We start from the raw sequence: 23,727 nt of genomic DNA on the forward strand, positions 1-23,727 counted from the left end.
GACATGTCACTACGCCTTGGCCTCGAAGGCGGCATCCGTAAAATGCCGAGTTGCGATGTCGTAGTTCCATGCGACCCAGTTTAATAGTAATGGCGGGCCCTCTATTTGCGATATTATCGCCGAGCGCGACTTGTTGTTATTGGTCAACGCTTTGCCCGCGAAAAATACATAAAATCAAAAGAGGAATCGCATAAAACGGATAAATGAGCGTAAAGTTATTCCGTTTTAAGGCTTCACTTTCGCACCTAAAGCGGAAGGAGGAAAGGTAATAAGAGAATTTACAGTGCAACGAATGTCGGATGCGATCATACCAGCATTAACAGGAATGGCGGATAAATGAGCGTAAAGTTATGCCGTTTTAAGGCTTCACACTTTCGAACCTAAAGCGGAAGGAGGAAAGGGAATAAGAGAATTTAGAGTGCAAGGAATGTCGGATGCGATCATACTAGCACTAACGCACTGGATCACATCAAAACTCCGAAGTTAAGTATGCTTGGGTGAGAGTAGTACTAGGATGGGTGACCCCCTAGGAAGTCCTCGTGTTGCATCCCTCTTTTTGGCAAAATTTGTATCATATTTCTTTTAATATATCGACGGTAGTGCAAATAAATTCACAAATGATTTTTACGCATTGTAAACGAAATTTCTTTACATGAATAATAAAAAATTTAAAGAGGATAGTTATGGAAAAGATCAAAAAGGCAAAATACGATTTGATAATAAAAATAAAGAAAATATTTAAAAATTACGATTATCGACCACGACCTTACGGGCTTAGCACCGTTGCACTTTTCATGTCACTACGCCTTGGCCTCGAAGGCGGCATCCGCAAAACGTCGTGTTGCGATGTCGTCGTTCCATGCGGCCCAAGTTTAATAGGCATGGCGGGTACTCTAATTGCGATATTATCACCGAGTGTGGCTTGTTGTGATTGGTCAACACTTTTACACGCAAAAAATACATATAATCAAAGTAGGAATCGCGTAAAACAGATAAATGAGCGTAAAGTTATGCCGTTTTAAGGCTTTACACTTTCACACCTAAAGCGAAAGGAGGAAAGGTAATAAGAGAATTTAGATTGCAAGGAATGTCGGATGCGATCATACCAGCACTAACGCACCGGATCCCATTAGAACTCCGAAGTCAAGCGTGCTTGGGCGAGAGTAGTACTAGGATGGGTGACCCCCTGGGGAGTCCTCGTGTTGCTACCCTCTTTTTGGCAAAATTTGTATACTACTTCTTTTAATATATTGACGGTAGATCTAATAAATTCACAAATGACTTTTACGCATTGTAAATGATATTTTTTTACATAAATAATAAATAAATGTAAAGAGGATAATTATGGAAAAGATCAAAAAGGCAAAATACAATTTGATAAAAAAAAATAAAGAAAATACTTAAAATTTACGATTATCAACCACGACCTTACTGGATTAGCACCGTTGCACTTGACATGTCACTACACCTTGGCCTCGAGGGCGGCATCCGCAAAACGTCGTGTTGTGATGTCGTCGTTCCATGCGGCCCAAGTTTAATAGGCATGGCGGGTCCTCTAATTGCGATATTATCACCGAGTGTGGCTTGTTGTGATTGGTCAACGCTTTTGCACGCAAAAAATAAATATAATCAAAAGAGGAATCGCGTAAAACGGATAAATGAGCGTAAAGTTATGCCGTTTTAAGGCTTTACACTTTCGCACCTAAAGCGAAAGGAGGAAAGGTAATAATAGAATTTAGATTGCAAGGAATGTCGGATGCGATCATACCAACACTAACGCACCGGATCCCATTAGAACTCCGAAGTCAAGCGTGCTTGGGCGTGAGTAGTACTAGGATGGGTAACCCCCTGGGGAGTCCTCGTGTTGCTTTCCTCTTTTTGGCAAAATTTGTATACTACTTCTTTTAATATATTGACGGTAGATCTAATAAATTTACAAATGACTTTTACGCATTGTGAACGATATTTTTTTACATGAATAATAAATTGTTTTAAAGAGGATAATTATGGAAAAGATCAAAAAGGCAAAATACGATTTGATAATAAAAATAAAAAAAATATTTAATAATTACGATTATCGACCACGACCTTACGGGCTTAGCACCGTTGCACTTTTCATGTCACTACGCCTTGGCCTCGAAGGCGGCATCCGCAAAACGTCGAGTTGCGATGTCGTCGTTCCATGCGGCCCAAGTTTAATAGGCATGGCGGGTCCTCTAATTGCGGTATTATCACCGAGCGTGGCTTGTTGAGATTGGTCAACGCTTTTGCACGTGAAAAATACACATAATCAAAGTCGGAGTCGCGTAAAACGGATAAATAAGCGTAAAGTTATGCCGTTTTAAGGCTTAACACTTTCGCACCTAAAGCGAAAGGAGGAAAGGTAATAAGAGAATTTAGAGTGCAACGAATGTCAGATGCGATCTTACCAGCACTAACGCACCGGATCCCATCGGAACTCCGAAGTCAAGCGTACTTGGGCGAGAGTAGTACTAGGATGAGTGACCCCTGGGAAGTCCTCGTGTTGCATCCCACTTTTTGGCAAAATTTGTATCCTACTTCTTTTAATATATCGACGGTAGAGCTAATAAATTCACAAATGACTTTTACGCATTGTAAACGATATTTTGTTACATGAATAATAAAAAAATTTAAAGAGGATAATTATGAAAAAGATCAAAAAGGCAAAATACGATTTGATAATAAAAATAAAGAAAATATTTAAAAATTACGATTATCAACCACGACCTTACGGGCTTAGCACTGTTGCACTTGACATGTCACTACGCCTTGGCCTCGAAGGCGCCATCCGCAAAACGTCGAGTTGCGATGTCATCGTTCCATGCGGCCCAAATTTAATAGGCATGGCGGGCCCTCTAATTGCGATATTATCGCCGAGCATGGCTTGTTGTGATTGGTCAACGGTTTTGCACGCGAAAAATACATAGAATCAAAAGAGGAATCGCATAAAATGGATAATTGAGCGTAAAGTTATGCCGTTTTAAGGATTCACACTTTCGCACCTAAAGCGGAAGGAGGAAAGGTAATAAGAGAATTTATAGTGCAAGGAATGTCAGATGCGTTCATACCAGCACTAACGCACCGGATCCCATCAGAACTCCGAAGTCAAGCGTGCTTGGGCGAGAGTAGTACTAGGATGGGTGACCCCTGGGAAATCCTCGTGTTGCATCCCTCTTTTTGGCAAAATTTGTATCCTACTTCTTTTAATATATCGACGGTAGAGCTAATAAATTCACAAATGACTTTTACGCATTGTAAATGATATTTTTTTACATAAATAATAAATAAATGTAAAGAGGATAATTATGGAAAAGATCAAAAAGGCAAAATACAATTTGATAAAAAAAATAAAGAAAATATTTAAAATTTACGATGATCAACCACGACCTTACTGGCTTAGCACCGTTGCACTTGCCATGTCACTACGCCTTGGCCTCGAGGGCAGCATCCGCAAAACGTCGTGTTGCGATGTCGTCGTTCCATGCGGCCCAAGTTTAATAGGCATGGAGGGTCCTCTAATTGCGATATTATCACCGAGCGTGGCTTGTTGTGATTGGTCAACGCTTTTGCACGCGAAAAATACATATAATCAAAAGAGGAATCGCGTAAAACGGATAAATGAGCGTAAAGTTTTGCCGTTTTAAGGCTTTACACTTTCGCACCTAAAGAGAAAGGAGGAAAAATAATAAGAGAATTTAGATTGCAAGGAATGTCGGAAGCGACCATACCAACACTAACGCACCGGATCCCATTAGAACTCCGAAGTCAAGCGTGCTTGGGCGAGAGTAGTACTAGGATGGGTGACCCCCTGGGGAGTCCTCGTGTTGCTTCCCTCTTTTGGCAAAATTTGTATACTACTTCTTTTAATATATTGACGGTAGATCTAATAAATTCACAAATGACTTTTACGCATTGTGAACGATATTTTTTTACATGAATAATACAAAAAATTAAAGAGGATAGTTATGGAAAAGATCAAAAAGGCAAAATACGATTTGATATGATAATAAAAATAAAGAAAATATTTAAAAATTACGATTATCGACCACGACCTTACAAGCTTAGTACCGTTGCACTTTTCATGTCACTACGCCTTGGCCTCGAAGGCGGCATCCGCAAAACGTCGTGTTGCGATGTCGTCGTTCCATGCGGCCCAAGTTTAATAGGCATGGCGGGTCCTCTAATTGCGATATTATCACCGAGCGTGGCTTGTTGTGATTGGTCAACGCTTTTGCACGCGAAAAATACATAAAATCAAAGTAGGAATCGCGTAAAACGGATAAATGAGCGTAAAGTTATGCCGTTTTAAGGCTTTACACTTTCGCACCTAAAGCGAAAGGAGGAAATGTAATAAGAGAATTTAGATTGCAAGGAATGCCGGATGCGATCATACCAGCACTAACGCACCGGATCCCATTAGAACTCCGAAGTCAAGCGTGCTTGGGCGAGAGTAGTACTAGGATGGGTGAACCCCTGCGGAGTCCTCGTGTTGCTTCCCTCTTTTTGGAAAAATTTGTATACTACTTCTTTTAATATATTGACGATAGATCTAATAAATTCACAAATGACTTTTACGCATTGTGAACGATATTTTTTTACATGAATAATAAGAAAATTTAAAAAGGATAATTATGGAAAAGATCAAAAAGGCAAAATACGATTTGATAGTAAAAATACAGAAAATATTTAAAAATTACTATTATCAACCACGACCTTACGGGCTTAGCACCGTTGCACTTGATATGTCACTACGCCTTGGCCTAAAAGGCGGCATCCACAAAATGTCGAGTTGCGATGTCGTCATTCCATGCGGCCCAGTTTAATAGGCATGGCGGGCCCTCTAATTGTGAATTATCGCCGAGTGCGGCTTGTTGTTATATGTCAACGCTTTTGCCCGTGAAAAATACATAAAACCAAAAGAGGAATCACGTAAAACGGATAAATGAGCGTAAAGTTATGATGTTTTAAGGCTTCACACTTTCACACCTAAAGCGGAAGGAGGAAAGCTAATAAGAGAATTTAGAGTGCAAGGAATGTCAGATGCGATCATACCAGCACTAACGCACCGGATCCCATCAGAACTCCGAAGTCAAGCGTGCTTGGGCGAGAGTAGTACTAGGATGGGTGACCCCTGGGAAATCCTCGTGTTGCATCCCTCTTTTTGGCAAAATTTGTATCCTACTTCTTTTAATATATCGACGATAGAGCTAATAAATTTACAAATGACTATTACGCATTGTAAAATATATTTTTTTACATGAATAGTAAAAAAATTTAAAGAGGATATTTGTGGAAAAGATCAAAAAGGCAAAAAACGATTTGATAATAACAATAAAGAAAATATTTAAAAATTGCGATTATCAACCATGACCTTACGGGCATACCACGTATATGTCACTACGCCTTGGCTTTGAAGGCGGCATCCGTAAAATGTCGAGTTGCGATGTCGTCATTCCAGATGGCCAGTTTAATAGGCATGGCGGTCCCTCTAATTGAGATATTATCGCCGAGTGCGGTTTGTTGTTATTGGTCAACGCTTTTGCCCGCGAAAAATACATAAAATCGAAAGAGGAATCACGTAAAATGAATAAATGAGCATAAAGTTATGCCGTTTTAAAGCTTAACACTTTCTCACCTAAAGCGGAAGGAGGAAAGGTAATAAGAGAATTAGAGTGCAAGGAATGTCAGATGCGATCATACCAGCACTAACGCACCGGATCCTATCAGAACTTCGAAGTCAAGCGTGCTTGGGAGAGAGTAGTACTAGGATGTGTGACCCCCTGGAAAGTCCTCGTGTTGCATCCCTCTTTTTGGCAAAATTTGTATCCTACTTCTTTTAATATATCGAAGGTAGAGCTAATAAATTCAAAAATGACTTTTACGCATTTTAAACGCTATTTTTTTACATGAATAATAAAAAAATTTAAAGAGGATAACTATGGAAAAGATCAAAAAGGAAAAATACGATTTGATAATAAAAATAAAGAAAATATTTAAAAATAACGTTTATCAAGCACGACCTTACGGGCTTAGCACCGTTGCACTTGACATGTCACTATGCCTTGGCCTCGAAGGCGGCATCCGTAAAGCGTCGAGTTGCGATGTCGTCGTTCCATGCGGCCCAGTTTAATAGGCATGGCGGGCCCACTAATTGCGATATTATTGCCGAGCGCAACTTGTTGTTATTGGTCAACGCTTTTGCCCGCGAAAAATACATAAAATCAAAAGAGGAATCGCATAAAATGGATAATTGAGCGTAAAGTTATGCAGTTTTAAGGCTTCACACTTTCGCACCTAAAGCGGAAGGAGGAAAGGTAATAAGAGAATTTAGAGTGCAAGGAATGTCAGATGCGATCATAATAGCACTAACGCACCAGATCCCATCATAACTCCGAAGTCAAGCTTGCTTGGGCAAGAGTAGTACTAGGATGGGTGACCCCCTGGGAAGTCCTCGTGTTGCATCCCTCTTTTTGGCAAAATTTGTATCCTACTTCTTTTAATATATCGACGGTAGAGCTAATAAATTTACAAATGACTTTTACGCATTGTAAACGATATTCTTTTACATGAATAATAAAAAAAATTAAAGAGAATAATTATGGAAAAGATCAAAAAGGCAAAATACGATTTGATAATAAAAATAAAGAAAATATTTAAAAATTACGATTATCAACCACGACCTTACGGGCTTTGCACCGTTGCACTTGACATGTCACTACGCCTTGGCCTCGAAGGCGGCATCCGCAAAACATAGAGTTGCAATATCGTCGTTCTATGCGGCCCTGTTTAATAGGAATGGTGGGCCCTCTATTTGCGATATTATCGCGAGCGCGGCATGTTGTTATTGGTCAATTCTTTGCCCGCGAAAAATACATAAAATCACAAGAGGAATCGCGTAAAACGGTTAAATGAGCGTAAAGTTATACCGTTTTAAGGATTCACACTTTAGCACCTAAAGCGGAAGGAGAAAAGGTAATAAGAGAATTTAGAGTGCAAGAAATGTCGGATGCGATCATACCAGCACTAACGCACCGGATCCCATCAGAACTCTGAAGCTAAGCGTTTTTGGGCGAGGGTAGTACTAGGATGGGTGACCCCTGGGAAGTCCTCGTGTTGCATCCCGTTTTTTGGCAAAATTTGTATTCTACTTCTTTTAATATATCGACGTTACGGCTAATAAATTCACAAATGACTTTTACGTATTGTAAAAGAATTTTTTTTACATGAATAATAAAAAAATTTAAAGAGGATAATTCTGGAAAAGATCAAAAAGGCAAAATACGATTTGATAATAAAAATAAAGAAAATATTTAAAAATTACGATTATCAACCACGACCTTACGGGCTTAGCACTGTTGCACTTGACATGTCACTACGCCTTGGCCTCGAAGGCGCCATCCGCAAAACGTCGAGTTGCGATGACGTCGTTCCATGCGGTCCAAATTTAATAGGCATGGCGGGCCCTCTAATTGCGATTTTATCGCCGAGCGTGGCTTGTTGTGATTGGTCAACGGTTTTGCAAGCGAAAAATACATATAATCAAAAGAGGAATCGCATAAAATGGATAAATGAGCGTAAAGTTATGCCGTTTTAAGGCTTCACACTTTTGCACCTAAAGCGGAAGGAGGAAAGGCAGTAAGAGAATTTATAGTGCAAGGAATGTCGGATGCGATCATACCAGCACTAACGCACCAGATCCCATCAGAACTCCGAAGCTAAGCGTGCTCGGGCGAGAGTAGTACTAGGATGGTTGACCCCCATGGAAGTCCTCGTGTTGCATCCCTCTTTTGGCAAAATTTTTATCCTATTTCTTTTAATATATCGACGGTAGAGCTAATAAATTCACAAATGACTTTTACGCATTGTAAACGATATTTTCGTACATGAATTATAAAAAAATTTAAAGAGGATGATTATGGAAAAGATCAAAAAGGCAAAATACGATTTGATAATAAAAATAAATAAAATATTTAAAAATTACGATTATCAACCACGACCTTACGGGCTTAGCAGTGTTGCACTTGACATGTCACTACGCCTTGGCCTTGAAGGCGGCATCCGCAGCGATGTCGTCGTTCCATGCGGCCCAGTTTAATAGGCTTATACTTTCGCACCTAAAGCGGAAGGGGGAAAGGTAATAAGATAATTTAGAGTGCAAGGAATGTCGGATGCGATCATACCAGCACTAACGCACCGGATCCCATCAGAATTCCCAAGTCGAGCGTGCTTGGGCGAGAGTAGTACTAGGATGGGCGATCCCCTGGGGAGTCCTCGTGTTGCTTCCCGTTTTTTGGCAAAATTTGTATCCTACTTCTTTTAATATATTGACGTTAGATCTAATAAATTCACAAATGACTTTTACGTATTGTAAAAGAAATTTATTTACATGAATAATAAAAAAATTTAAAGAGGATAATTATGGAAAAGATCAAAAAGGCAAAATACGATTTGATAATAAAAATAAAGAAAATATTTAAAAATTACGATTATCAACCACGACCTTACGGGATTAGCACCGTTGCACTTGACATGTCACTACGCCTTGGCCTCGAAGGCGGCATCCGTAAAAGGTCGAGTTGCTATGTCGTCGTTCCATACAGCCCGGTTTAATAGGCATGGCAGGCCCTCTAATTGCGATATTATCGTCGAGCGCGGCTTGTTGTTATTGGTCAACGCTTTTGTCCGCGTAAAATATATACAATCAAAAGAGGAATCGCGTAAAACGAGTAAATGAGTGTAAAGTTATGCCGTTTTAAGGCTTAACTCTTTTGCACCTAAAGCGGAAGGAGGAAAGGTAATAAGAGAATTTAGAGTGCAAGGAATGTCAGATGCGATCTTACCAGCACTAACGCACCGGATCCCATCGGAACTCCGAAGTCAAGCGTACTTGGGCGAGAGTAGTACTAGGATGAGTGACCCCTGGGGAGTCCTCGTGTTGCTTCCTCTTTTTGGCAAAATTTGTATCCTAATTCTTTTAATATATCGACGGTAGAGCTAATAAATTCACAAATGACTTTTATGCATTGTAAACGATATTTTTTTACATGAATAATAAAAAAATTTAAAGAGGATAATTATGGAAAAGATCATATGGAAAAATACGATTTGATAATAAAAATAAAGAAAATATTTAAAAATTACGATTATTAACCACGACCTTACGTGTAACGACCCGGCCGGTCATTTTGATCTCTAGTGCGTCGTTCAACAGTTTGGGGTCATGAGCAGTTTCACTTCAGGTATTATGACTTGTACGCATTGTCGGAATTGAATTCCGGGGAATTCAGAGTTGATTTGGAAAGGGAATTCTCATTTCGGAAGCTTTAAGTTTAAAGAATTGACTAAGATTCGATTTTAGAGTAAACGACCTTGGAATCGGGATCTGAATGTTCCAGTAGTTTCGTATAATGATTTCAGACTGGGGCGTATGTCCGGACCAGGTTTTGGAAGACCCTGGAATGTTTTGGCACCTATTGTGGAAGTTAGCATTTTGGAAAAAATTTCGTAAGTTTGGGTTGAAGTGCATTTCAGTGTTATTGATGTCTGTTTGGGATTCCGAGTCTGGGAGTAGCTCCGTATGGTGATTCTGGTGTTAGGAGCATGATCGGAAGTTAATTCAGAGGTCCGTGGGTCATTTTGGAGTCATTTGGTTAAAGATAGAAATTTGAAGGTTTTTGAGAAGTTTGACCGGAAGTCGACTTTTTGATATTGGGGTCGGATTCTGATTCCTAAAGTTGGAGTAGGTCCATAATGTCGAATATGACTTGTGTGCAAAATTTGAGGCCAATCGGACGTGATTTGATATGTTTTGGCATCGAATGAAGAAGTTTGAAATTCTAAAGTTTATTAATCTTGGATTGGAGGTCGATTCATGATTTTACGCTGATGGATATGATTCAAGGCCTCGAGCAAGTCCGTAATGTGGCTTGGGACTGGTTGGTATGATTGGTTGGGTCCCGAGGGCCTCGAGTGGATTCCGGGTGGTTAACGGATCGAAAATGGAATTTTGGAAAGGGCTGAAGTTGCTGGTTGCTGGTGTAACCGCACCTGCGAGACTAGGGCCGCAGGTGCGGAGCCGCAGAAGCGACCCTCATACCGTAGAAGCAGAAATGGACGGCTAGGCTGGGACCGCAGAAACGGTCAAGAGATCGCAGGTGCGGAAACGCTGGAGGCAGTGAGGTTCTTTTAAATCAGGGGTTGGGTTCATTTCAACCCCACTTCTTCCATTGGAGCCGATTTTGGGGCAACTTTGAGGTGCAATTTTCACTACCACGCATGAGGTAAGTAATTTATGCTAGTTTTTAGTTAAATACATGATTATATACGGATTTGGACATGGAAATTGGTAGACACTTGGGGTTTGAGGGGAAACCTAGAAAATTGATATTCTTGGAATTTGACCATGATTTTGGGTATGAAATTAGGAGAAAATCATATATTTGAGTTCGTGCATTCATGGGTAAACTTTATCTTTGAAATTTTTTGGAATCCGGGCATGTGGGCCAAAGGGATATTTTGTCAACTTTTCGATCGGGGTTAGGAATTGTTATAAATTAGATTGTAATGAGAAATTGAACATATATTAATGGATTTGCATAACTATTGGCTAGTTTTGGAGCATTTAGCATCCAATCGAGTCTTTGGAAGGGCGTGGAATGTCGGTTATCGATCTTCTGAGCGAGGTGAGTCTCCTTTCTAACCTTGTAAGAGGGAATTGTCCCCATAGGTAAGTTAATTGGTTATGTGCTCCTATTTGTGGGGGCTACGTACACACGAGGTGACGAGAGTCCGTGCGTAGTTACTATTATGCTATTGTCTGGGTAGTCTAGGACCCAAACACATGTTGTACTTGGAAATATTTGTAATCCTATTGACGGTTTGAATTGCTTAAATCACATCGGATTAGTAAGTGAATTTCTAAAAGATTGAGCTTCATTTTCTTGAATTGTAAAAAAAAAGAGAATTGGATTTTCCTTGGATAGTTGTTTCCTGATGAAGTCTTGATTAACTGTTTGAATATGTGATTCTATGTGTACCTACACCGCATGTATGATTCGCGAGCAGGGTGTTTGTTTATTTTATGTTGACCGCGTCACATGGATGATTCACGAGCGGGATAATAGATGCATCTATGGTTTGCGTCGTTCGACCCTCGGTAGTGCACATTTTATATTTCTGTTGGATCGGGCCGTAGGACCTCGACAGGGTTTGCGCATGCTGGTATTGCTTGCCTTGAAGTTTATTGATATTCTCCCTACTAGCCTTGAGATCATTAAAATTTAATAGATTATGAATCCGGAAACTTTTAATATAAAAAGGAATTTTTACCTGTTCGGGACTTATTTGAAATTTCTGCCGTTCTTAATAAAGCCATGATTATTCGCAGTAATAGTATATTACCATTGGATCACTAGTAAATGTTGAAGTCGACCTCTCGTCTCTACTTCTTCGAGATTAGACGGGATACTCATTGGGTACACGTTGTTTTCGTACTCATACTACATTTGCTGTGCATTTTTGTTGCACAGGTTTATGTCTGGCTAGTGGCATACCGGCATGGTTAATATGGAGACTCAGGTGAGTTACATTTATCGAGACGACCGTAGCCAGCAGAATCTCCTTTGGAGTATTGTATTGTATTTTGATTTCTGTCCACTTGTATTCCGGACAGTTACTGTATTTTATTTGATTCCTAGTGAATGCTCATACAGTTGTGACACCGGATTCTGGGATGATTATGTGGTATCTTGTATTAACTTCTTAACATTTATATTTATTTGAAACGATTATCTTTTACTGGTAAAGTTGAAGAAAAATCATAGTTTTAAAAATTATTAAAACGAGAATTTAGTTAAGTATCTTGGTTGGCTTTCCTGATAGCAGTGTCCGGCGCCATCACGACCCTTAGTGGATTTTGGGTCGTGACAACATGGTATCAGAGCACTAGGTTCCCTTAGGTCTCACGAGTCATGAGCAAGTCTAGTAGAGTCTCGCGGATCAGTACGGAGACGTTTGTACTTATCTTCGGGAGGCTACAAGGCTGTTAGGAGTACTTCCCTTCTTGATTCCTCATCGTGCGATTTGAATCCTTGAGGCTTATGCACTTGATTCCTTCCTACTCAATCTTACGCGACGCGAACCGCTGGTTATAAATCGAGAATTGAAGGATTGTAATGGCACTACAGATGTGGTGCGGGATGTTTCATCCCGGTATTGTTGATTGGGCTATTGTCGATGCCTTGCAGGAGGATATCTTGTCATTTCAGCTCTGTAATAGTATTCTTGATAGCTTTGAGACTATGCACATATCGCTATGATTGCTCATGATGGGTTATCGCACAATATTGACTTGATGGTAGGATATTTGCCTATGTGTTGGAGCGGTGAATAATTTGAAAGGAATTCTACTCACTGCACGATTCAGAGATCTGATATTTCATTTCTGGTGAAGGAAAAACGATTGGCCTATGAATGTCCAGATTTGGGGTGATGGAGTAACGAGACTTGGTATTTTCGAGCGTGGTGGAATTTTCATCTGCAATGTAGGGTCGTCGTCCTCGATTGTATGTGTTAAGTTCGTCGGTGTTATGGTCTTCTGCAATTCTCCTTTGGGGTAAGATATTATGAAATAATATGGGAGAACGATTGTTAGGGATCACGGGGTACGATGGTTTAGGATTGGATCGGTGTTTCTAATATTGACGGCTCGAGAAAGATTTTCTTCGGAAAAGTTTAAGGTTAGTAGTGATTTGAGGGTTCAAGTGCCGCGAAGATAGATTTTATTTAAGGCAACAACTAAGCAGCGAAGGATGAGAAAGGACATGTGGGGAGTGTCAGGCGGTGGTTAAAATTTCTAGAAGGCCACTTATAAGAAGCAAAGGTCGAGTAGTCGATTAAAGGGGTGAGTTCCGCCAAAGTGGGAGAGTGGCGGAGTTGCGTGTGGGCTTTGTGCCATGATGAATACGCACCTTAAGAAGAGTTTGGAATGTTTTGGGAATTTTAGTGATTGGTGATTGAGGTCTACGAATATAAGTTGAAGTATGGGCTATTATGCGGTAGGAGATTTGATATAACGGGAAGGAGCTGCTTGAAATGAAGAAGGATAGCACATAACTTTGAATTGGAAGGATGTTGCCGTACATTTAATTGATGTCCATGAGGGGTGAATAGACTTGTGTAGTTAGAGAGGGAGCTCGTACTCAGGATGGGTTATTGATGTCTTAGTGATTATACCCTGTGCAGCAGCATTGTAAGATGTCGGGAAGTGATTTCCACAGGTGGGTTTATTCCCTGTGAGCAAGTTAGCGGTCACGTGGTTGGCGAGGCTTCTATGAAGAATTCTATTGGTTGTACAACAAAGAGATAAGGTCGTGTGAATGTGGTTGACGATTCAGAGTATAAAAGGGGTTTTACAGGAAGATTCCGAGAATTTTGGCGGTTGATTGCACAAGGTTATGTCAATAAGAGATAAAGAGTCCCGGTAGATTCCAGAGTTGTGTAATAGTGGCTTCGAGCTATGTGGGAGAGTCCCACCGCCTATGATTGGGCTGCATGGTTAACTACTTGCGAGGTTTCTGGTTATTAGTATATTGATGGGTTATTTCAGCTACGGGAAAAGAACATAAGTGGTAATTTGAGCAAAAGAACTGTTAAAGGTGTGATATGGTTCGCCTTATTGGCTCACATTCCGACTTAGGGAAGGATTCAGGATTTATGCCTTGTATAGGTGCGGGTTTCAAGGGAAGTGATTCTGCGGAGTGCTTCGTTGAGAGGGTATTCATGTGCTAGAAGATTCATGGAGTTGATTATATTCGGGGCCAAGTCAGAGCGGGTGGCTCTCAACAACGGCCCTAGTGGATTCAAAGGGGTAAAGTGTGGTGTTCGAGCCTATAGGTACGGTTAAGAATCAAGCTTTGTAGAAGCTTATGAGAAAAGGCCCAGAATATTCTATGATGTTTTGACTTGCAGTGTAGCATTAGGGAGGTCTGAAAAGGTTCATGGGATTTGAGACATCATGGTCTCGTGATTCAAGGTCACTCGGGATGAGTGCGGATGGAGTGTGTTATGTGTTGAATGGAGTTATTATTATTATTATTTCTAAGGCAATCAAGGATAAACTGGAAGAAGATAGATTGGTTAGCCATAGTTGAGTTGTCATATTGGTGGTAGTTATTAGTCCTTTCAGCGTGATCAAGTTATGCAATTGATTGTCACAACATGTAAGGATTGTCGGCCGCCGTATTGATGTTATTCAGAAGTATTCTACTGTCATGGCCTGTTATGTGGAGGCGGATCCCGAAAGGGCTATGGTGGCTTAGACCACTACTTAGAGATTTGCATATTCTACGGTTATGAGAATTTACTGTGTGTTGCTATGGTTCTCCTAAAGTGAGTTAAGTGAAAAGTTTTTTTTTGATGAAGTGTTAATCTATTAGTGGTTCTGGAGTTGTGACAAAAAATCGTGCTCTATCATATATTGGCATGTTGGGTGCAGTGAGCGGTATGAAATCAGAAAGTGAGGATCAAGGTTGCGGTTCGGTGTTGGCGAGAATGTCGCGAGCTCGGATAAGCAAGATAGAAGTTTGGAAGTTTAAGGTAAGTTGGTATTGTTTTCAGCGTCACCAGAGATCAGTGCCTTGTACAAGAGACTCCATGTATTGATTTGCGGATTATTGATTTGTTTTATAGCATGGTAGGTCGGTGGTGAGGATGTGAAAACTTGTTATATGGTGCAGAAAGTCGTGGGAGTGTGTCCCGCGGGAAGGTTGTATAAGTGTGGCATGTAGTCACTTGATTGATTGAAGAATTTAAACCAAGTATGAAGATAGTGGTGGTATCATTAATTGAGAATTGATGCCTGGAGGGCACTTGGTTTATTGGGTCGTGGACTGTGGAGGATTCCTCCGGTTATGATGGTTATTCTTATGTGTTATGAGAAAAAGGGGAGTTAGTATGGACCTTTGAAAGGTTATTAGCCTAGTTCAGTGCGATCAGAATCAGTTTGAGGTCTGTAGATGGATTTAAATGTTAATATGGGCCTTATATTGGGCCGAATGTGTTCATTTAAGCGTAGCGCTCCTTATGGAGGAGTATTCAGACATGGGATGTTATTTCGTCTTCGACTATTTCATGTAATGCTATATTGTGCCGTGTGAGTTGTGAACGACTCGATAATTTTCTTATGTATTGAGGTTCCGCGTAGCGATGGTGATATGTAAGTAGGATGGATCTTTAGCTTCAGAACATATATCGCACCTCAGCTGTGCTTGAGTTTTGTAGCCTATGGCACTATATGTCTCCCCAGGGATGGTATTATGCACTTAGCGTGCTTGTGACTGATATTCGGTATTTTGGTTTAATGAGCAATTTAGCTCGATGTATATCTCCTAATGTGAATTCTATGTGTGGATCGGGTGGCATGCTGCCATGGGTATGTTATTTGGATCCGGTTGCACGCCGCAATAGTGTGATGTTGAGTAAAGTTCCCCATATCTATTTTTATGTGTTTTGTTTCCTATTTTTCTGAGGAAAACTCATATTAGCTGTGTGCCCACGTCGTAAGTATGATTCGCGAGTGGGGTGTTTATTTAATTATGTTGACCGCATAGCATGTATGATTCGCGAGCGGGGCAATTGGATTTCCTTTCCAGAGTTTGTTTTCCTTTGTATCACGTTCGAATTGGTAGCCTATTGGCACATTGTGGCATCATATGAGAATTTTGATCATGTCCGGGATGGCTTATTGCTTGAGCAGTTCGTACTGGGTGAGACGAGATCATTGGATTTAGGATCAGTGCAATCTGATTATATAAAGTATATTAAGGAGCTAAGACCATTATTTGGTTTAGAATAAGGTGATGGTTCTTGTTAGGAGTATAGACCCAATGATTTATTGATTCAGCAGTTGGTTATGAATTTCTACACATCTCATCCATCGTGGCGATATTGTAAGAGTTAGAGCAAGACCTACGTATATCATGAGGTGCAATGGGAGCATCAGGGTCATGGAATTTCGACTAAATGGATCAGAGAATGTTATTGTGGTCTTGTGAATAAAATGGTGCAAGGTGTGAATTCAGCTAAGGTATGCAGTCATGTTTTGGTGCTGTGTGTAGTTATTGATTCAGTGAGCGTATGTTGGAACAGGCCTGGCAGAGAATTTTGGATGTTGGGATTGGGCTCTAGGCTTATTTGCTTGAATAAAAGGGAATATCTTCAGAATTGATCGAGCTAATGTTCTCAACTGAGTTGTGGTAGCACGGGTAGGTGCACGAGGTGTTAAAAAGTGATTTTGGACAACTCCAGCGCAGTTCTCAGCATGTCGAGGACGAACATATGTTTAAGTGGGAGAGAATGTAACGACCCGACCGGTCGTTTTAAGCTCTAGCGCATCGTTCAGCAGTTTAGAGTCATGAGCAGTTTCACTTCAAGTATTATGACTTGTACGCATGGTCGAAATTGAATTCCCGGGAATTCAGAGTTGATTTGGAAAGGTAATTCTCATTTCGGAAGCTTTAAGTTGAAAGAATTGACTAAGATTGGATTTTAGAGTAAACGCACTCGGAATCAGGATCTGAAGGTTCCAGTAGGTTCGTATGATGATTTCGAACTAGGGCATATGTCCAGACTGGGTTTTGGAAGACTCGGGAACATTTTGGCGCCTATTGTGGAAGTTAGCATTTTGGAAGAAATTTCCTAAGTTTGGGTTGAAGTGAATTTAAGTGTTATCGATGTCCGTTTGGGATTCCGAGTCTGGGAGTAGCTCTGTATGGTGATTCTGGTGTTGGGAGCGCAATCGGAAGTGAATTCGGAGGTCCGTGGGTCATTTTGGAGTCATTTGGCTAAAGATAGAAATTTGAAGGTTTTTGAGAAGTTTGACCGGAAGTGGACTTTTTGATATCGGGGTCGGATTCTGATTCCTAAAGTTGGAGTAGGTCCGTAATGTCGAATATGACTTGTGTGAAAAATTTGAGGTCAATCGGACGTGATTTGATATGTTTTGGCATTGAATGAAGAAGTTTGAAATTCTAAAGTTCATTAAGCTTGGATTGGAGGTCGATTCATGATTTTAGCGCTGTCGAATATGATTTGAGGCCTTGAGAAAGTCCATAATGTGTCTTGGGACTGGTTGGTATGAATGGTTGGGTCCCGGGGGCCTCGGATGGATTCCCGGTGGTTAACGGATCGAAAATGGAATTTTGGAAAGGGCTGAAGTTGTTGGTTGCTGGTGTAACCACACCTGCACGACTCGGGCCGCAGGTGCGGAGCCGCAGAAGCGGAACTGGACGGCTAGGCTGGGACCGCAGATGCGCGACTGCATCTGCGGAGGAGAGGGCGCAGAAGCGGAATGGGCTGGGAACCCTGGACCGCAGAAGTTGCGTTTGGTTCGCACCTGCGAGACCGCAGAAGCGGTCAAGAGATCGCAAGTGCGGAAACGCTGGAGGCAGTGAGGTTCTTTTAAATCGGGGGTTGGGTTCATTTCAACCCCACTTCTTCCATTGGAGCCGATTTTGGAGCAACTTTGAGGTGCCATTTTCACCACCAAGCATGAGGTAAGTAATTTATTGTAGTTTTTAGCTAAATACATGATTATATACGGATTTGGACATAGAAATTGGTAGAAACTTGGGGTTTGAGGGAAAACCTAGAAAATTGATATTCTTGGAATTTGACCACGATTTTGGGTATGAAATTAGGAGAAAATCATATATTTGAGTTCGTGCGTTCATGGGTAAACTTTATCTTCAAAAATTTTTGGAATCCAGGCACGTGGGCCCTTGGGCAATTTTGTCAACTTTTCGATCGGGGTTAGGAATTGTTATAAATTAGATTGTAATGAGAAATTGAACATATATTAATGGATTTGCATAACTATTGGCCAGTTTTGTAGCATTTAGCATCGAATCGAGTCTTTGGAAGGGCGTGGAATACCGGTTAGGGATCTTCGGAGCGAGGTGAATCTCCTTTCTAACATTGTAAGAGAGAATTGTCTCCATAGGTGAGTTAATTGGTTATGTGCTCCTATTTGTGGGGGCTACATACGCACGAGGTGACGAGAGCCCGTGCGTAGCTACTATTATGCTATTGTCCGTGTAGTCTAGGACCCAAAAACATGTTGTACTTGGAAATATTTGTAATCTTACTGATGATTTGAATTGCTTAAATCACATCGGATTAGTAAGTGAATTTCTAAAAGATTGAGCTTCATTTTGCTTGAATTGTAAAAAAAAAAAAAAAGAGAATTGGATTTTCCTTGGATCCCTAATAAAGTCTTGATTAACTGTTTGAATATGTGATTCTATGTGTACCTGCGTCGCATGTATGATTCGCGAGCAAGGTGTTTGCTTATTTTTTGTTGAACGCGTCACATGGATGATTCGTGAGCGGGGTAATAGATGCATCTATGATTCGCGCCGTTCGACCCTCGGCTGTGCACATTTTACATTTTTGGTGGATCGGGCCGTAGGACCTCGACAGGGTTTGCGCATGCTGGTATTGCTTGCCTTGAAGTTTATTGATATTGATATTCGCCCTCCTAGCCTTGAGATAATTGAAATTTAATAGATTATGAATCCGAAAACTTTTAATATAAAAAGGAACTTTTACCTGTTCGAGACTTATTTCAAATTTCTGTCGTTCTTAATAAATCCATGATTATTCGCATTAATAATATATTACCATTGGACCACTAGTAAATGTCGAAGTCGACCTCTCGTCTCTACTTCTTCGAGATTAGACGGGATACTCATTGGGTACACATTGTTTTCGTACTCATACTACACTTGCTGCGCATTTTTGTTGCACAGGTTTATGTGTGGCTAGTGGCATAGAGGCATGGTTGATACGGAGACTCAGGTGAGTTACATTTATCGAGTCGACCGTAGCCAGCAGAGTCTCCTTCGGAATATTATACTGTATTTTTATTTCGGTCCACTTGGATTCCTGACAGTTATAGTATTTTATTTCATTCCTAGTGAATGCTCATGCACTTGTGACACCGAGTTGTGGGATGATTATGTGGTATCTTGTATTAACTTCTTAACATTTATATTTCTTTGAAACGATTTTCTTTTACTGGTAAAATTGAAGGAAAATCGTAGTTTTCAAAATTATTAAAACGAGAATTTAATTAAGTATCTTGGTTGGCTTGCCTGAAAGCGGTGTCCGGTGCCATCACGACCCTTAGTGGATTTAGGGTCGTGACAACATGGTATCAGCACCGTTGCACTTGGCCTCGAAGGCGACATCCGCAAAACTGCGAGTTGCGATGTCGTCGTTCCATGCGGCCCAGTTTAATAGGCATGGCGGGCCCTCTAATTGCGATATTATCGCCGAGCGCAGCTTGTTGTTATTGGTCAACACTTTTGAGCGCGAAAAATACATAAAATCAAAAGAGGATTTGCGTAAAATGGATAAATGAGCGTAAAGTTATGCCATTTTAAGGCTTCACACTTTCGCACCTAAAGAGGAAGGAGGAAAGGTAATTAGAGAATTTACAGTGTAAAGAATGTCGGATGCAATCATACCAGCACTAACGCACCAGATACCATCAGAACTCCGTAGTCAAGCGTGCTTGGGTGAGAGTAGTACAATGATGGGTGACCCCCTGGGAAGTCCTCGTGTTGCATCCCTTTTTTTGGCAAAATTTGTATCCTACTTCTTTTAATATATCGACGGGTGAGCTAATTTTAAATTCACAAATGACTTTTACGCATTGTAAATGATATTTGTTTTACATGAATAATAAAAAAATTTAAAGAGGATAATTATGGAAAAGATCAAAAAGGCAATATACGATTTGATAATAAAAATAAAAAAAATATTTAAAAATTACGATTATCAACCACGATCTTACGGGCTTAGCACTGTTGCACTTGACGTGTCATTGTACCTTGGCCTCGAAGGCGGCATCCGTAAAACGTCGAGTTGCAATGTTGTCGTTCCATGCGGCCCAGTTTAATAGGCATGGCGGGCCCTCTAATTGCGATATTATCACCGAACGCAGCTTGTTGTTATTGGTCACACTTTTGCTCGCAAAAAATACGTAAAATCAAAAGAGGAATAGCGTAAAACGGATAAATGAGCGTAAAGTTATGCCGTTTTAAGGCTTCACACTTTCGCACCTAAAGCGGAAGAACGAAAGGGAAAAAGAGAATTTAGAGTGCAAGGAATGTCGGATGCGATCATTTCAACACTAACACACCGGATCCCATCAAAATTCCGTAGTCAGGCGTGCTTGGGCGAGGGTAGTACTATGATGGCTGACCCCCTAGGAAGTCTTCGTGTTGCATCCCTCTTTTTGGAAAAATTTGTATCCTACTTCTTTTAATATATCGACGGTAGAGCTAATAAATTCACAAATGACTTATATACATTGTAAACGATATTTTTTTTACATGAATAATAAGAAATTTTAAAGAGGATAATTACGGAAAAGATCAAAATGACAATATACGATTTGATAATAAAAATAATGAAAATTTTTAAGTATTACGATTCTCAACCATGACCTTAAGGGCTTAGCACCGTTGCACTTGATATTTCACTACGCCTTGGCCTCGAAGGCGGCATCCGTAAAATGTCAAGTTGTGATGTAGTCGTTTCCATGAGGCCCAGTTTAATAGGCATGGCGGGCCCTCTAATTGCGATATTATCGCCGAGCAGGGCTTGTTGTTATTGGTCAACGCTTTTCCCCACAAAAAATACAAAAAATCAAAAGATGAATCGCGTAAAATGGATAAATGAGCGTAAAGTTATGTCGTTTAAAGGCTTCACAATTTCGCACCTAAAGCGGAAGGAAGAAAGGTAATAAGAGAATTTGGAGTGCAAGGAATGTCAGATGTGATCATACCAGCACTAACGCACCCGATCCCATCAGAACTCCGTAGTCAAGCGTGCTTGGGCGAGAGTAGTACTATTATGGGTGACCCCCTGGGAAGTCCTCGTGCTGCATCCCTCTTTTTGGCAATATTTGTATCCTACTTCTTTTAATATATCGACGGTAAAGCTAATAAATTCACAAATGACTTTTACTCATTGTAAATGAATTTTTTTTACATGAATAATAAAAAAAATTAAAAAAGATAATTACGGAAAAGATCAAAATGGCAATATACGATTTGAAATAAAAATAAAGAAAATTTTTAAGTATTACGATTCTCAACCACGACCTTACGGGCTTAGCACCGTTGCACTTGACATGTCACTACGCCTTGGCCTCGAAGGCGGCATCCGTAAAATGTCGAGTTGTGATGTCGTCGTTTCCATGCGGCCCAGTTAAATAGGCATGGCGGGCCCTCTAATTGCTGTATTATCGTCGAGCGCGGCTTGTTGTTTTTGGTCAACGCTTTTCTCCGCGAAAAATACATAAAATCAAAAGTGGAATCGCGTAAAACGGATAAATGAGCGTCAAGTTATGCCGTTTTAAGGCTTCACACTTTCGCACCTAAAGCAGAAGAAGGAAAGGTAAAAGAGAATTTAGAGTGCAAGGAATGTAAGATGCCATAATACCAGCAGTAACGCACCAGATCCCATCAGAACTCCGAAGCTAAGCGTGTTTGGGCGAGAGTAGTACTAGGATGGGTGACCCCTTGGGAAGTCCTCATGTTGCATCCCTCTTTTTGGAAATATTTGTATCCTACTTCTTTTAATATATCGACGGTAGAGCCAATAAATTCACAAATGACTTTTACACATTGTAAACGATTTTTTTTACATGAATAATAAAAGTTTTTAAAGAGGATAATTGTGGAAAAGATCAAAAAGGCAATATACTATTTGATAAAAAAATAAAGAAAATATTTAAGTATTACGATTATCAACCACGACCTTACGGGCTTAGCACTGTTGCACTTGATATGTCATTATGCCTTGGCCTCGAAGGCGGCATCCCTAAAACGTCGAGTTGCGATGTCGTCGTTCCATGCGGCCCAGTTTAATAGGCATGGCAGGCCCTCTAATTGCGATATTATCGCCGAGCATGGCTTGTTGTTATTGGTCAACGCTTTTCCCCGCAAAAAATACATAAAATCAAAAGAGGAATCGCGTAAAACGGATAAATGAGTGTAAAGTTATGCCGTTTAAAGGCTTCACAATTTCGCACCTATAGCGGAAGGAGGAAAGGTAAAAGGAGAATTTAGAGTGCAAGGAATGTCAGATGCCATAATACCAGCACTAACGCACCAGATCCCATCATAACTCCGAAGTCAAGCTTGTTTGGGCAAGAGTAGTACTAGGATGGGTGACCCCCTGGGAAGTCCTCGTGTTGTATCTCTCTTTTTGGCAAAATGGTATCCTACTTCTTTTAATATATCGACGATATAACTAATAAATTCACAAACGACTTATACGCATTGTAAACGATATTTTTTTACTTGAATAATAAAAAATTTAAAGAGGATAATTATGGAAAAGATCAAAAAGGCATTATACGATTTGATAATAAAAATAAAGAAAATATTTAAAATTTACGATTATCAACCACGACCTTACCGTCTTAGCAACGTTGCACTTGACATGTCACTACGCCTTGGCCTCTAAGGCGGCATCCGTAAAACGTCAAGTTGCGATGTCGTCGTTCCATGCGGCCCAGTTTAATAGGCATGGCGGGCCCTCTAATTGCGATATTATCGCCGAGTGCGGGTTGTTGTTATTGGTCAATGCTTTTGCCTGCAAAAAATACATAAAATCAAAAGAGTAATCGCGTAAATCGGATAAATAAGCATAAAGTTATGCCATTTTAAGGCTTCACACTTTCGCACCTAAAGCAGATGAAGGAAAGGTAATAAGAGAATTTAGAGTGCAAGGAATGTCGGATGCGATCATACAAGCACTAACGCACCGGATCCCATCAGAACTCCGAAGATAAGCGTGCTTGGGCGAGAGTAGTATTAGGATGGGTGACCCCCTAGGAAGTCCTCGTGTAGCATCCCTCTTTTTGGCAAATTTTGTATCCTACTTCTTTTAATATATCGACGGTAGAGCTAATAAATTCATAAATGACTTTTACTATTGTAAACGATATTTTTTTACTTGAATAATAAAATATTTAAAGAGGATAATTATGAAAAAGATCAAAAAGGCAATATACGATTTAATAATAAAACTAAAGAAAACATTTTAAAATTACGATTATCAAGCACGACCTTACGGGCTTAGCACCGTTGCACTTGACATGTCACTACTCCTTGGCCTCGAAGGTGGCATCCGTAAAACGTCGAGTTGGGATGTCGTCGTTCCATGCAGCCCAGTTCAATAGGCATGTCGGGAACTCTAATTACGATATTATCGCCGAGCGCGGCTTGATGTTATTTGTCAACACTTTTGCCACGAAAAATACATAAAATCAAAAAAGGAATCGCGTAAAATGGATAAATGAGCGTAAAGTTATGCCGTTTTTAAGGCTTCACAATTTCGCACCAAAAGCGGAAGGAGGAAAGGTAATAAGAGAATTTAGAGTGCAAGGAATGTCGGATGCGATCATACCAACAATAACGCATCAGATCCCATCAAAACTCCGAAGCTAAACGTGCTTGGGAAAGAGTAGTACTAGGATGGATGACCCCTGGGACGTCCTCGTGTTTCATCACTCTTTTTGGCAAAATTTGTATCCTACTTCTTTTAATATATCGACGGTAGAGCTAATAAATTCACAAACGACTTTTACGCATTGTAAACGATATTTTTTTACTTGAATAATAAAAAATT

At 40.3% G+C, this 23,727-nt stretch overlaps 17 non-coding genes and 3 pseudogenes across 17 annotated transcripts; all 20 read left to right on the plus strand.

Moving 5' to 3' along the window:
* The first annotated feature begins 432 nt into the window (after window positions 1–432).
* LOC138890809 (5S ribosomal RNA) lies at window positions 433–551 on the plus strand. The gene has a single exon (XR_011407211.1). It is a non-coding gene; the product is annotated as a 5S ribosomal RNA (ribosomal RNA).
* Window positions 552–1,092: 541 nt separating this feature from the next.
* Window positions 1,093–1,211, plus strand: LOC138890740 (5S ribosomal RNA). The gene has a single exon (XR_011407142.1). It is a non-coding gene; the product is annotated as a 5S ribosomal RNA (ribosomal RNA).
* Window positions 1,212–1,754: 543 nt separating this feature from the next.
* Window positions 1,755–1,873, plus strand: LOC138890768 (5S ribosomal RNA). Its single transcript, XR_011407170.1, has one exon. It is a non-coding gene; the product is annotated as a 5S ribosomal RNA (ribosomal RNA).
* Window positions 1,874–2,415: 542 nt separating this feature from the next.
* LOC138890796 (5S ribosomal RNA) lies at window positions 2,416–2,533 on the plus strand. Its single transcript, XR_011407198.1, has one exon. It is a non-coding gene; the product is annotated as a 5S ribosomal RNA (ribosomal RNA).
* A 542-nt stretch (window positions 2,534–3,075) lies between these two features.
* On the plus strand, window positions 3,076–3,193 carry LOC138890731 (5S ribosomal RNA). The gene has a single exon (XR_011407133.1). It is a non-coding gene; the product is annotated as a 5S ribosomal RNA (ribosomal RNA).
* Window positions 3,194–3,735: 542 nt separating this feature from the next.
* Window positions 3,736–3,854, plus strand: LOC138890725 (5S ribosomal RNA). Its single transcript, XR_011407127.1, has one exon. It is a non-coding gene; the product is annotated as a 5S ribosomal RNA (ribosomal RNA).
* Window positions 3,855–4,400: 546 nt separating this feature from the next.
* On the plus strand, window positions 4,401–4,519 carry LOC138890769 (5S ribosomal RNA). The gene has a single exon (XR_011407171.1). It is a non-coding gene; the product is annotated as a 5S ribosomal RNA (ribosomal RNA).
* Window positions 4,520–5,059: 540 nt separating this feature from the next.
* LOC138890709 (5S ribosomal RNA) lies at window positions 5,060–5,177 on the plus strand. The gene has a single exon (XR_011407112.1). It is a non-coding gene; the product is annotated as a 5S ribosomal RNA (ribosomal RNA).
* A 530-nt stretch (window positions 5,178–5,707) lies between these two features.
* LOC138890833 (5S ribosomal RNA) lies at window positions 5,708–5,826 on the plus strand. The gene has a single exon (XR_011407235.1). It is a non-coding gene; the product is annotated as a 5S ribosomal RNA (ribosomal RNA).
* Window positions 5,827–6,367: 541 nt separating this feature from the next.
* Window positions 6,368–6,486, plus strand: LOC138890850 (5S ribosomal RNA; annotated as a pseudogene).
* A 539-nt stretch (window positions 6,487–7,025) lies between these two features.
* LOC138890745 (5S ribosomal RNA) lies at window positions 7,026–7,143 on the plus strand. The gene has a single exon (XR_011407147.1). It is a non-coding gene; the product is annotated as a 5S ribosomal RNA (ribosomal RNA).
* Window positions 7,144–7,685: 542 nt separating this feature from the next.
* Window positions 7,686–7,804, plus strand: LOC138890732 (5S ribosomal RNA). The gene has a single exon (XR_011407134.1). It is a non-coding gene; the product is annotated as a 5S ribosomal RNA (ribosomal RNA).
* Window positions 7,805–8,187: 383 nt separating this feature from the next.
* On the plus strand, window positions 8,188–8,306 carry LOC138890831 (5S ribosomal RNA). Its single transcript, XR_011407234.1, has one exon. It is a non-coding gene; the product is annotated as a 5S ribosomal RNA (ribosomal RNA).
* A 541-nt stretch (window positions 8,307–8,847) lies between these two features.
* LOC138890834 (5S ribosomal RNA) lies at window positions 8,848–8,965 on the plus strand. Its single transcript, XR_011407236.1, has one exon. It is a non-coding gene; the product is annotated as a 5S ribosomal RNA (ribosomal RNA).
* Window positions 8,966–19,533: 10,568 nt separating this feature from the next.
* On the plus strand, window positions 19,534–19,652 carry LOC138890794 (5S ribosomal RNA). Its single transcript, XR_011407196.1, has one exon. It is a non-coding gene; the product is annotated as a 5S ribosomal RNA (ribosomal RNA).
* Window positions 19,653–20,196: 544 nt separating this feature from the next.
* Window positions 20,197–20,315, plus strand: LOC138890869 (5S ribosomal RNA; annotated as a pseudogene).
* A 543-nt stretch (window positions 20,316–20,858) lies between these two features.
* Window positions 20,859–20,977, plus strand: LOC138890783 (5S ribosomal RNA). Its single transcript, XR_011407185.1, has one exon. It is a non-coding gene; the product is annotated as a 5S ribosomal RNA (ribosomal RNA).
* Window positions 20,978–21,517: 540 nt separating this feature from the next.
* LOC138890827 (5S ribosomal RNA) lies at window positions 21,518–21,636 on the plus strand. The gene has a single exon (XR_011407230.1). It is a non-coding gene; the product is annotated as a 5S ribosomal RNA (ribosomal RNA).
* A 539-nt stretch (window positions 21,637–22,175) lies between these two features.
* On the plus strand, window positions 22,176–22,294 carry LOC138890861 (5S ribosomal RNA; annotated as a pseudogene).
* A 539-nt stretch (window positions 22,295–22,833) lies between these two features.
* On the plus strand, window positions 22,834–22,952 carry LOC138890763 (5S ribosomal RNA). The gene has a single exon (XR_011407165.1). It is a non-coding gene; the product is annotated as a 5S ribosomal RNA (ribosomal RNA).
* Window positions 22,953–23,727: the final 775 nt, after the last annotated feature.

This window comes from Nicotiana sylvestris, chromosome 4, assembly GCF_000393655.2.
Source record: "Nicotiana sylvestris chromosome 4, ASM39365v2, whole genome shotgun sequence".
In the NCBI taxonomy this organism is placed as follows: Eukaryota; Viridiplantae; Streptophyta; class Magnoliopsida; order Solanales; family Solanaceae; genus Nicotiana; species Nicotiana sylvestris.